Source organism: Equus przewalskii, chromosome 1, assembly GCF_037783145.1.
Source record: "Equus przewalskii isolate Varuska chromosome 1, EquPr2, whole genome shotgun sequence".
Taxonomy (NCBI): Eukaryota; Metazoa; Chordata; class Mammalia; order Perissodactyla; family Equidae; genus Equus; species Equus przewalskii.
The window spans coordinates 179,988,393-180,000,061 of NC_091831.1; positions in this window are offsets into that span (position 1 = coordinate 179,988,393).

The window sequence follows — 11,669 nt, forward strand, 5'->3', positions numbered from 1 at the left end:
AATTTCTGTCAAGTGTCAAAAGGGACAGTGAAAAGAACTACTGCATAAAACATCACGTATGCATCACTCAGAGAGGAAAACTATGCCTGTTACATTTCCATAAAGAAAATTTATCTTTGGAGGAAAAGAATCGTGGGAGGGACTTTTAAAAGTTTTATGCGATGAGGTTGGGCAGGGAAGAAAAATAAGGTATCATTTTGTTAAAATAATGGAGTATTCCTGAAATTTTGAAACTCATTGGGAAAAGTCGAACCTTCACAAAGATATCCATTTAATATGGTTAGTCTGTGGTTATCAACAGAGCCAGAGGGCAAACTGGCTAAGTCATTTTGATGGTAAGATATGTAAATCAAAGTAATTTCAGATCAGAGTTGCCACTGGATAACTCAAACGTCAGTACTTAAGGCGTGTTTATGTTAAAGAGAAGAAAATAACTATTCATGGCTTAACAAAAGCATACTCTTGACAATCATTTGCACACAAATGTTTCTTGCTATGTATCTGAGAAAACATCCTCATAGCCAGTATTGTACATGAACGTAATCAATAAACCTAAGAAGTCAGTCTCAACTATGGCAATTTCATTCAGCAAGATCAAAAGCCCTTTGCCAGCATAATGAAACCTTTTCTGTGAACATGGTCTGCAAGGGTCAGAATTACCCGGCCAATCTACCTTCATTATCTCTCTCTATTTAAAGCAGAGACCCACTTCGCTCATATTTTAATAGTACGTCTCTGTATTAAGATGGCTACGTGGAGATCCTGGGTAGTAAAAAGTATGCTGTGGTGGTTTGGATCCACTTTCACACCTTCTAAGCCTGAGCTCCAGAGCTGCAAGGTCAATTTTCCTTACCTCTCATAGCTTCTACCTAGAGTGGAGCACAAAAGCCTGGTTTTGATGTATTGGTACCTTCTGAAGAGATGAAAATCCAAGGTTATATCACCCCATGTGAAAATGAAAATCTGTGACATCTCTTTTAGATGAGAGCTTGTGCTGTTCTCCTTGCTGATCATTCTCTGAGCTTCCGTCACTGTGCTGAGTGCTATCACCCTTCTTACAGTTAACTGCATTTGTGTGTCTGAAGCACTTGTGGGCCTTTTGGGATGAAAAACACTTTCTTTGCTAAGTGATAACCATTTTTATGGTTATTATTGTTATTAAGTCAATTCCCAAAGTCATATCCACTAACATGGCATTTTCAAAAATGACATATTGCTGTGGTGCACTGGGAAATGCTGTTCAGCTGGCTTTCTGATGCCAATCTCTTAAGTATGGCTTTTGTGGTGCTACTTTTGGGAATGACACTTCTCTTTGGTGGCTCGATGTGCCCATAGGTAATAAGCTATTAAGGGAATAATGATGGGCAAAAGCAGGTGGCAGATACTTTCTGACAGACCCATCTTCCACCTAAGGCATCTGCTGTTTAAGAGTGTATGTTGTCACTGTACATAAAGACGGGCTCCTGAGAATAATGCAGAATGATGATGTTCAAACACATTCTTTGAGAACCATTAGAGTAATTGGTTTAAAATTCAGTGTGTTCAATTCCATGAAATATGCCAAGTTTGTGGAAGCATGGATTTTCTTTTTCATTTCCAGAGGGAATTTGTGTAATGCCTTTTCATTGCATGACGGAGAAGACCGCAGTGTACCGAGATCAGAAATTAGGCAACTGTACAGAATGAGAATCCAGGGAGCAGAGTCCTCATCCAGATTTTCATAGCATGAAGGTAAATCATCAGTACACATCAAGGATATAACTCTCAAAATATTCATTTGGTGGTGATGACTACTAACGTAAAGAAATAAGGAAGTACTTTTGGGAAAGATTTCTGAGGACCTATATCTATGCATCGGCTCTAGTATGATACAATTTCAAATTCTAGTACAAAATAACTTAGAAGAGCCTGGTTTTTATTTTTTTCTTCATTGCACCTGGTAAGTGCTGCCTATCCTAGATAAGGGACTAAAAGGAAGCAGTGGGTGAATTATGGGCAGCCGGCTTAGTCTCAGTACAGGCTTTGTTTTATAAGTGATTAGCACATACCCCCAACAGCATTGCTCCAGCCATGCCTTACAGATCAGAAATCATGGAGGTGGTCGGGGACTTTGCTCCCCCATTCAACCAATACATTTCTTCTGTCAACGAAAATAATCCATATCCAATCTATAAGTGAAAATTTGGGTGAGTTTTTTTCTGAGCTTAAATCTGAGGATTATAACCCGGGAGAGTCTTTCCACAAAGGAACAGAACACTCCAAAGAAGTGGGGGTATAAGGGTGGTTATATACCCTCAAATAGGATGTTTCACATAGGATTGAAATGTCCCTTTTACAATAGTCGCGAGACTGCTCTGTCGGCACAGCGATTGATGGAAACAGCAGGTAGGTCTGCTGTCTTGGTGAACACAGCAGGGTGGCAGTCTGTTGTCTCCAGCTGGGTGGTCACAGATGAGCTGGGAGGTGAGTGCAGCAATCAGTTCCTAGCCTAAGGAAAAATGCTAATGTGGGGGGAAGTTGCATCTTTATCACAAGGGCCTTTGTTCTGGCCATAGGAAATGTCTAAGCAGATATGCAATGCGTGCTCAATAGCCAGTCAGGCCCTTTTGGAGGAAAAAAAGAGAGAAGTCAGGCCGAATTAGGTTTATACCAAATGGCTTCCTCATATACTCCAATATATCCTATTGCTTGCCATTTTTATTTGTCACTTCAGGGGCTGCATGTAGACGGTGTGTGATGGTCTTCGTAAAAGTAGAGTGTGAGCACCTGGACAACCCACCCTGCATAATCCCCCCGCCTCTGAGAGTGACTTTATCATGGATTCAAAGTGCATCTTCTGAATTTGATCTTGACTGAGCCATAGAAAGTTTAGGGTTAAATTCAGGTGTTTTGTGTATACTAAAAATTGATGAAAATAGCTCTTTTAAAAAAAGTGCAGAGCAGTTGTATTTATTATTTCATTTTCTTTTCTGGTTCTATCTTAGAATACAAGTAGGCCTAGCCCTGGTGTTCTTTCTCAAGAGAAAAATTGAAAGGAAGAGAGAGTTTGATCATGAATTCCTTATGGAAAATCGGAGCCTCTGTTACTAAAAGAATTCTGGGCTTGATATTTGTTCCTCGTGGGGCCCAGAAATAGCTATATAGTTTCTATCTTAAGGAGTCATCTCCTGAAATTCTTGAATAACTAATTGCTAACCACTGTTTTCAAAAAGTTGCCCTCTGTAGAAAGGGGAAATGGAACCTATGTAGTATTTGATTTCAAAAAAAGGAGTAAAGGACACCACCAAATTTTATGTAACATAAAGTAATGAAAAGGACTACATTTATACCCTCCAGATTTGTCTCATTTTGAAGATTATTTAATTCAGAATAATTATAAAACTCAGGATGACATGTCTGAATGTCGATGAAAGATGGCCCCTGCCACCTCTCCCATGCTCGCTTTGCCTCGTCTCCTTGTGATCCAGGCCAGAGGGGCATCATGACGTGACTGCCTCCAACGTCCTCCTTTGGATAGTCAATAAATGTGACAATGTCTTTGTTAAAAGTGACAATCTGTAAACAGTGTCGCTTAATTAGCTATGCTTTTGAGAATCCAAATTCCTTTGAAGTCTCCTCCTTACCTCTCATCTTAGGATCATTGAGAATATTCTCTATATTCAGCCAGGAAATTAAATTGAAACTGAAAGTTGTGACTACAATTGACAAATCTTGTCAGCTTGCAAGGTTCTAGATTGGCCAAACTGTCACTTTCATCTCTCCACAATGGGCAAAAATCCAGAAATTAATCGGAAATACTGATAGTATCAAGTCTGGCCCTGTGTGCACTATCCAATGAGCAACAAAACTTGAAATTCCTATAACTATAGTGACATGGGAATAACCATAGCTTTTTATCAGTAAGTTAAATGCGACTTATTTGTATTTCTATTTAGGTTTAATAAAAATGAGTAAGTACATGTTTTATAAAGGTTGTATGATATAAATCATACATTTTAAAAATTTTATTACATTATTTTTGATAATGATTTTTATTTCCAATTTTTCAATGTTAACATTCCGTAGACTCTAATGAGAAGCCACAATGCTTATATGTAGCTGTAATTTCTTTTGCTCAGTTATATATTTGTCACTTTAATGTAATAAATGAGTAACGTGTTTCTTTTCTTTTTAAATATTTATATGGTAAAAATATGGTCTCTTCTGTTATTCCATATAATACATTTATTCATCTCTCCCAATGGATAGCCTGCAATTCAGTTTTCTTTGATCTAAACTTATTTTAAAAATAAAACTAACTGCCTCTTTATTTCTGGACCATCAATTACTAGTCTAAGTTTTTTGTCTTGTTATTGCTTTCTCTATACTAACTCACCTTTAATTTTCTTTCCTGCTTTAGCTGAATCATTTTGCAAATTCAAAATTTACATTTCGTTTGCATCATTGCTATGAAATACTTTATTATCTTTCATAAATTGCTCTTGACTCTATTAATGCATGCATTAAATACTCGATAGAAATTAGATAAAAGAAGCAGAGGAAACTAGTTAGCTAAGACAGTACTAGTTTTACATTGGGCACTTAAATTGTATTGTGGTAACCCATATTTTTCAGGAATATATTATGCCAAAGAGCTAAAGAGGGAATACATAGATAGATTGCTATCTTTTTGTAAAGTTGTAGTTGTGCAACTTTTAATGATCTTTCTAGGTGTTTTTCTTTCTTTCCTTTTTTCTTTGGTGAGGACGTTTGGCCCTGAGCTAGCCTCTGTGTCAATCTTCTTCTCTTCTGTATGTGGAACGTTGCCACAGCATGGCTTGATGGGTGGTGTGTAGGTGTGCACCCAGGATCCAAACCCATGAACCCTGGGTTGCCAAAGCAGAACGTGTGAACTTCACCACTATGCCACTGTGACAGCCCCTCTAGGTACTTTTTAGATTTATCATTTTCAAAAGCTCATATTTCTCTGGGAAATAATTGATTCACAGAATGTTTTGAAGATTTGAATACAGGACTAGCCTCTCATGCAGGAATGTAGAAGATATGGTTACTAGTGCACAAAGGAGAATTATGAAGTTCTAATGTACCCAGAATTATATAATTATAGGCTTACGGTGATTTATTTAAATTGATAGTTTAAAAATCATTTGAGCATATATGTTAAGGTAAGGAGGAGAATGCAAACTGGAGTGGAGAGAATATTTAGGCTTTGAAGAAATTTCCAAGGATATGAATCTGTTTTCTCACTTACTAATTGTGCTATTTTAGGTAGGTTACTTAGTCTTTCTGAGCCTCGGTTCCATTGTGTATTGAATGGATGTAATAATGTGTAACTAATAAAGTTGTTTTAATAAATGTGATATGTGTTGGAACCCAGCAGAAGTTTCTCTTGTATGTTTTATCCTGACAAATCAAGAATCAATATCAAGACAGAGACCAAATTCCCATGATGCCAGCCATCAGGCAGACTCGAGTGCCTCTCTGCTGTTTAATGAACCATACAATTTTGCCTCAACTCCCATCATTGAGGGCTATTTTAATTAGTTGTAGGTTTTTTCTTTTGTTTTGTTTTAAAGAGACAAGTTAGTATCTTGGCCTAGATTTAAATGCAATGTTTTAAGAAGGATTTTCACTATATTTAGTGGGCTACATAAACCTGCGACTGGAGGCGAACCTGGGGACCCCTCGTAGCACATGTTTCTAAAGAGATTCATTTAGGGATCTTCCTTTGGTTGACAAATCCTCTGAAAGGTTCAGATGATGGCAGTCCTTCACATATTTATGTGACTTAATTTAAACACTGTGTGTGTGTGTTTCTTTTTTTTTTTGTTTTTTGTTTTTTGTTTTTTGGTTTTTTTTGGAGGAAGATTAGCCCTCAGCTAACTACTGCCAGTCCTCCTCTTTTTGCTGAGGAAGCCTGGCTCTGAGCTAACATCCGTGCCCATCTTCCTCTAGTTTATACGTGGGACGCCTACCACAGCATGGCTGCCAAGCAGTGCCATGTCCGCACCCGGGATCCGAACCAGCGAACCCCGGGCCGCCGAGAAGCGGAACGTGCGAACTTAACCGCTGCGCCACCGGGCCGGCCCCATGTGTGTTTCTTAACACCTTGTAAGACTAAAGAAACGAGAATTTTTAGAGGTCAACATATGGGAAGAAAGGAAAGATCATTTAGAGAATTTATATGGAATCTGAAGAAGCTGAAGAAACAAAGTGGGATTTGTGGAGGCAGAATGCACCTATGTTTGTTTCTGGTGAGAAGGGAGAATGCTCAAATATATGTAGAAAGTGTTCAAGATATAGTTTTCCCAATTATAAGTCTTCATCTAAAGCAGTGAATTGAAAAATTCGTTCTTCTTTCCTCAGCACTGAAACCGCTCTGGGGCCGTGTTTTACTGGCTCGGATCCCCACGTCCTAACCCGTCTGTGGAACTGTGGCCGTTTTAGATGTGCTGAAGTGGACTGAAGAGATCAAATTCTACAGTACAGTTAAATTCATTTGGCTGTGGTATCCAATAACCCTCATTTTAATTTTTGTCTTTTGGGAAAATATAGATTTGTATTTAATTTTATTCTCACGTGTCTAGAGGCACCGTAATGGATGGATTTTACAATGAGAAAATAAAATAACGAGGCTATAAATAAACACATTCGTCACTGCTGGGCAGTGAATTCTACACATATATTGCTAGAGTAATGGCTTTGAAGGAATATGTTAAGCCTAGTGAAAAATCAGAGAGTACAATTCTACTAAAGTTAAATTTATTGCGCTTTTAGGCAGGCCCTTTAAACAGCTATGATCTATTTGTATTGTGTGGTGGACAGTCGTGCTGTTTTTTGTTCTTAAATGATGATGTACTATCAGTTGGCATTTTCATCCTGCTGCTTTAATATGCATAAATCCCATTATACTCTACGGCTGATGCTTTTAAGATGAGATGGTAGCTTTCCTGACCCATTGGTTGATTTATTTTAGCAACTGAGAAAGTATCAAACAATTGAAGTTGGATCCTATTAATCTTGGCTTGCGTTCTATCTTTTCTCTCTGTAGTTTTTATTCTCAAAGCTGAGAAAGAAAGAGTGCTACCAAGTATGCATATCCCAAAAAACGCTTTAAATTGGATGTGAATCACAGTTTGGAAATTGATCGTGTTTCCTGGCACTGGGATAATGAAAAACTGCTTTAAAACGCATTTATCTGCCTTGCTTGAAAGATCCTATGTCATATTAATATGAAAGTTTTTGAGGTCTAAGTTTTTCTTTTTTTTGCAATAAGTGTTTATGTACCTGACAAATAATGTGCAATGTTGCTTTGGGGAGAAGTAAACTGATATATGTTCCAATAAATAGATTTTAATTTTCCAAGAATTTAACTGGTTGAATGTAGACCTGTCTTATTTTTAGGTTGGAATATACTGACCGTAGGGAAATGTTGCTCTAGATGTGGTCTTTGGCCTAGGTTCCCTTTTCCCACATTTTTTTGGAAAATGTTTACAACAAGAAATACAAAAAAGGGTTGAAATTTGCACCTAAAATCTTGTACCCCTCATTAGACTAGAAATTTTGGTGGGAAGCAGATGGTGATTTAGATGCTGATATCCTATAAAAAGCAAAAGTACCTTTCGGATATTTGAAAATAAGAAAATTAAGACTTTAAAAAAACTACTGATTTGAATTAAAATAGAAGTGCTACCACCGCTTCTTTTGTCTGCCGTGTCTGAAAATATGTACGTATGAATTAGAGTTTTCAGTGGCCCTGGCATTATTCAAACTTTTAAAAAATCAATCAAGCATTGAAAATTATAAATTATTATAAAATACTTATTCACGTATTTGTTTAATCAGCAAACATTGATCAATCATCTTTGTTTTAGTTACCTGTTGCTGTATAACAAATTACCCCCAAATAGAGCAAATTAAACAACAAGTGTTTATATTTTACAGTTTCTGAGTGTCAGGAATCTGAAAGAACTTAGGCTGAAGATCTCTCATAAGGCTGCAGTCAAGGTCTCAGCTAGGGTCATCCGAAGGCTTGGGTGGCCCAAAGGGATCCTTTTCCAAGCTCATTCATGTGGATATTGGCAGGAGACACTGTTTTCTCATGCAGGGCTGTTCACAACATGACAGTTGCCTGTACCCAGATCAAATGTTCCGAAAGAAAGAGAGTGAACCCCAAACAAAAGCTACCATGTCTTTTATAACCTAATCTTGGAAGTGATCTTATCACTTCTGCAGTGTTCTTCTGATGACACCGATCACCCTTGGCACAATGTAGGCAGTGAATACCAGGAGGTGTGGGGCTCAGTGGGAGTGTATTCGAGGCTCGTTTCCACATCTACGTGCTCCACATGCTGCTGAGCACTAGATGCAAACATGCATGTTACTCAGACTCCCATCCTTAAGATTATTTTTGTCAGGCAATAAATTCAGGATCAGATTTATTTTTCTTGTTGTTCTGTTGATATTTCTAGTTACAGCACAACAGCACTCAGATGAAAATCAATATCCTTTATAAAACTTTATATCTAAAGGAATACTTTAGCATAATTTGGGATATATATCCTCAGAGAATAATTTAGGATGAAACATTCCTAGTTTTTTCTTTTCCTATCCTCAAACTCAAAGCGAGGCAAGTCAATGATTAAGTGAGATGTTCAACGCAGAATGGAAGAAGCAGTTTCCATTGGTCACGCTTTATTTTTTAGGTATCGAGCGCCAATTTACTCAGCAGCTTCTTTGAATCCCAGTTTAAGATCTTTTATTGCTTGAGAGGCTGTTAAATTTGTATAGTTATCTAATGATTCACACACACACACAAATGAATTTTCCCTAGAATTTCAGACAAAGGAAATAGTAATTTGAATTTTAGTTGACTTCTCTTGGTTGAATGTTTATTTTGTCTTTACATATCCTGTTTCTTTTTCTTCCATAAAATAAAATGAGAAAGGTGATCAAACTTGTCGTTAGTCTTATTTTATTCTTTTACTTAAGGACTAATCCATTTGTCTACAGTCTCCCTCTTCTGCAAAATATGATTATGAGCAATAGGGTTCATGCAGATCAACTTCCGTTAAATTTTCTATTTCATAAGTAGTTCCGTTTCCTCAAACATTGACTGAACAGCTATCGTAAGTAAGATACCATATACCATAGTTTCAAGCAACAGAAACCCACTTGCAACTTTCCAAGAAAAATGGGGGCATTTATTCTAAGGACATTGGAAGATGTCGTGGAATACAGAGAAGAGTTGTTCCTCCTTGCCTGTGCCGGGAGATTCATCTCCATTGATGCCTGTTTCATTGTTTTTCCTCCTTGCAGACTGAATCTCTTTTTTTCCCTCCCATGCGTGGTTTGGAAAGGGCTCCTAAAAGGTTCTGCGTTTGCATATCACCTATCCAGCCATAAAGATAGACTGACAAATCTCAGAGCTCCAGCTCCAAATTCACAGGGAAAGAGCTCTCAGTTATGGTGGAATTGTTCATCTCTCTGTTCTTCAAACGAGTTTGACAGACACTGTGAATGGCGGGGTTTTTGTCTGATTGATTCTGGACTAATCAATTGTGATGGGGGTGGGATCATGTTTCTGAATCCAACTACCTTCCTTCTACCATGTGAGTGCAGCCCAGGAGTTTTTGCCTAGAAAAGCTTTGGTGGATAATAAGACTCCCATTTGGACATTTAGTGATTTGATAAAAGTCTAGTTATTTTTCTTATTCATTGTGGAATATTCCCTTTATGTGTATTCTTCTCATTGTCTTCTCTTTACCTGCCCTCTCCAACTTACAGGTGTTTTTTTATGGTAAAATCATGTGCCCAAATCTTCTTTATTTACGTTGAAGAGAGTTTTTTGATTTTGACTGTTCTATGCAATTGTAAATTAATCAAACTTGTTAAAACTTAGGGCACTGTATAAAATATACCTAATGTTAATGTTAAAAGAAAATACTGTACAGAAAATAGCAACTTTAAATAAATAAAACATTTTATTTCCTATTGGTTTTATTTATTTTTATTTGTCAATATATTTTTTAATTTTTTAATAGTCAAATCTGATTTGGTTATACCTTATAAAAATAAGTGAAAGAGAGAAATTAATTGGAAGCATAGTGGAGTAGCTCAGAGAGCCAAAGGGATAGAAACTTGAGACTCATTGGGAATCCAAGCTTCCACCTAGCTCTGTCTCTCCATCTCTCCACCTTTGGATTCCTGGAATTTTGCTTCTCTCATCCTCTCCTCTCTGTCTCCTCTCTCCATGCTGTGCTCCTTCCCACTTTCAGTCTAGCTCTCACTGCCTTGTTAGGCATGTGGTTAACCCCCCAGTTCCTGACATTACATGCCCATGGTCTAAGTGACAGCAGAAACATTTGAAGTGTCACAGATCCAAATACCTAGAGGTAAAAATCTAATTGTTTCATTTTGGGTCAGGTTTCTATCTCTGGTCCAACCAGTTAGTTATGGATGATGTGACAAAGTGACAGTACAAATACGCTGTGGAGACCCATGAAAGGGTGCCGTGAAGAAGGCGGACACACAAAAAGGCCTCAACTCTGCTTTGGATTTGAAACAGGACCATCTAATTCTAATATTAAAATGCACTGCTAGAGTTTTTGAGGAATTGCAAAGTATTCAATATGCTTGGAGTGAATGGAATAGGTTGAGGAGGACTTAAGGATGGGCCTGGAGAGGTTAGCAAAAGTCAGGGCATTAAGGAGCATGAATGTTTCCTGTAGATAATGGACAACCAATGAAGGCTTTTAAACAGGGAGAGCAAAGGGCAGGGTTAGAATTACTCTTCAAGAAATTACTTGGACAGATGCATCATGAATGGATCAGAGTAGAACATGAGTAGAGGCAGAGAGACCAGTTAAGAGATTTCCAGAGGAGAGAGAATGAGGTGACTAAATGAAGGTGGTGGCAGTGGATGAAAGGATAACTTCAAGAGATGTTGGAGGCCAGCTCTGTGGCTGAGTGGTGAAGTCCACATACTCCTCTTTGGTGGCCTGGGGTTCACCAGTTTGGATCCTGGACCTACACAGCACTCATCAAGCCATGCTGTGGTGGCATCCCACATGGAAGAACTAGAAAGACCTACAACTAGGATATCTGACTATGTACTGGGGCTTTGGGGAGAAAAAAAGAAAAAAATGAGGAAGATTGGCAACAGATGTTAGCTCAGGGCCAATCTCCCTGACCAAAAAGCATACTTAAAAAAAGACGTTAAAGTTATTGCATAAGTAGACAGTTGGTGACTGATTAAACACCGTATGTAGGGGGAGAAGGAGGGCCCAGGCTTCTCTGTCTGATCAGGTGGGTGATTGGTAGTGCTGTTTACAGATACGGGGGAGTTGAGATAAGGGGAGGTGGAAGGAAAATGAGGAGTTCTAGCTGAGCTTGTGCCTGTGGGACAACCGATGATTTGGCATGGGCATCTGAACATACAGGTGGTAGAGAGGTCATGGAGATGGAAGAGAAGCACAGAGCTCTAGAAAATTGAAGAAATTTCATCTGATTCTTAATTTACTGAGAGTTCTTATTTGAAATAATTTTTTTTAATAAATTTGGTGAATTATATTGATTGATTTTCAAATGTTAAACCAAGCCTGCATTTCTGAGACAAACTGAATTTGGATATTATGTATTTCTAGTGCTCTTAATTTCTTTGATTAGCT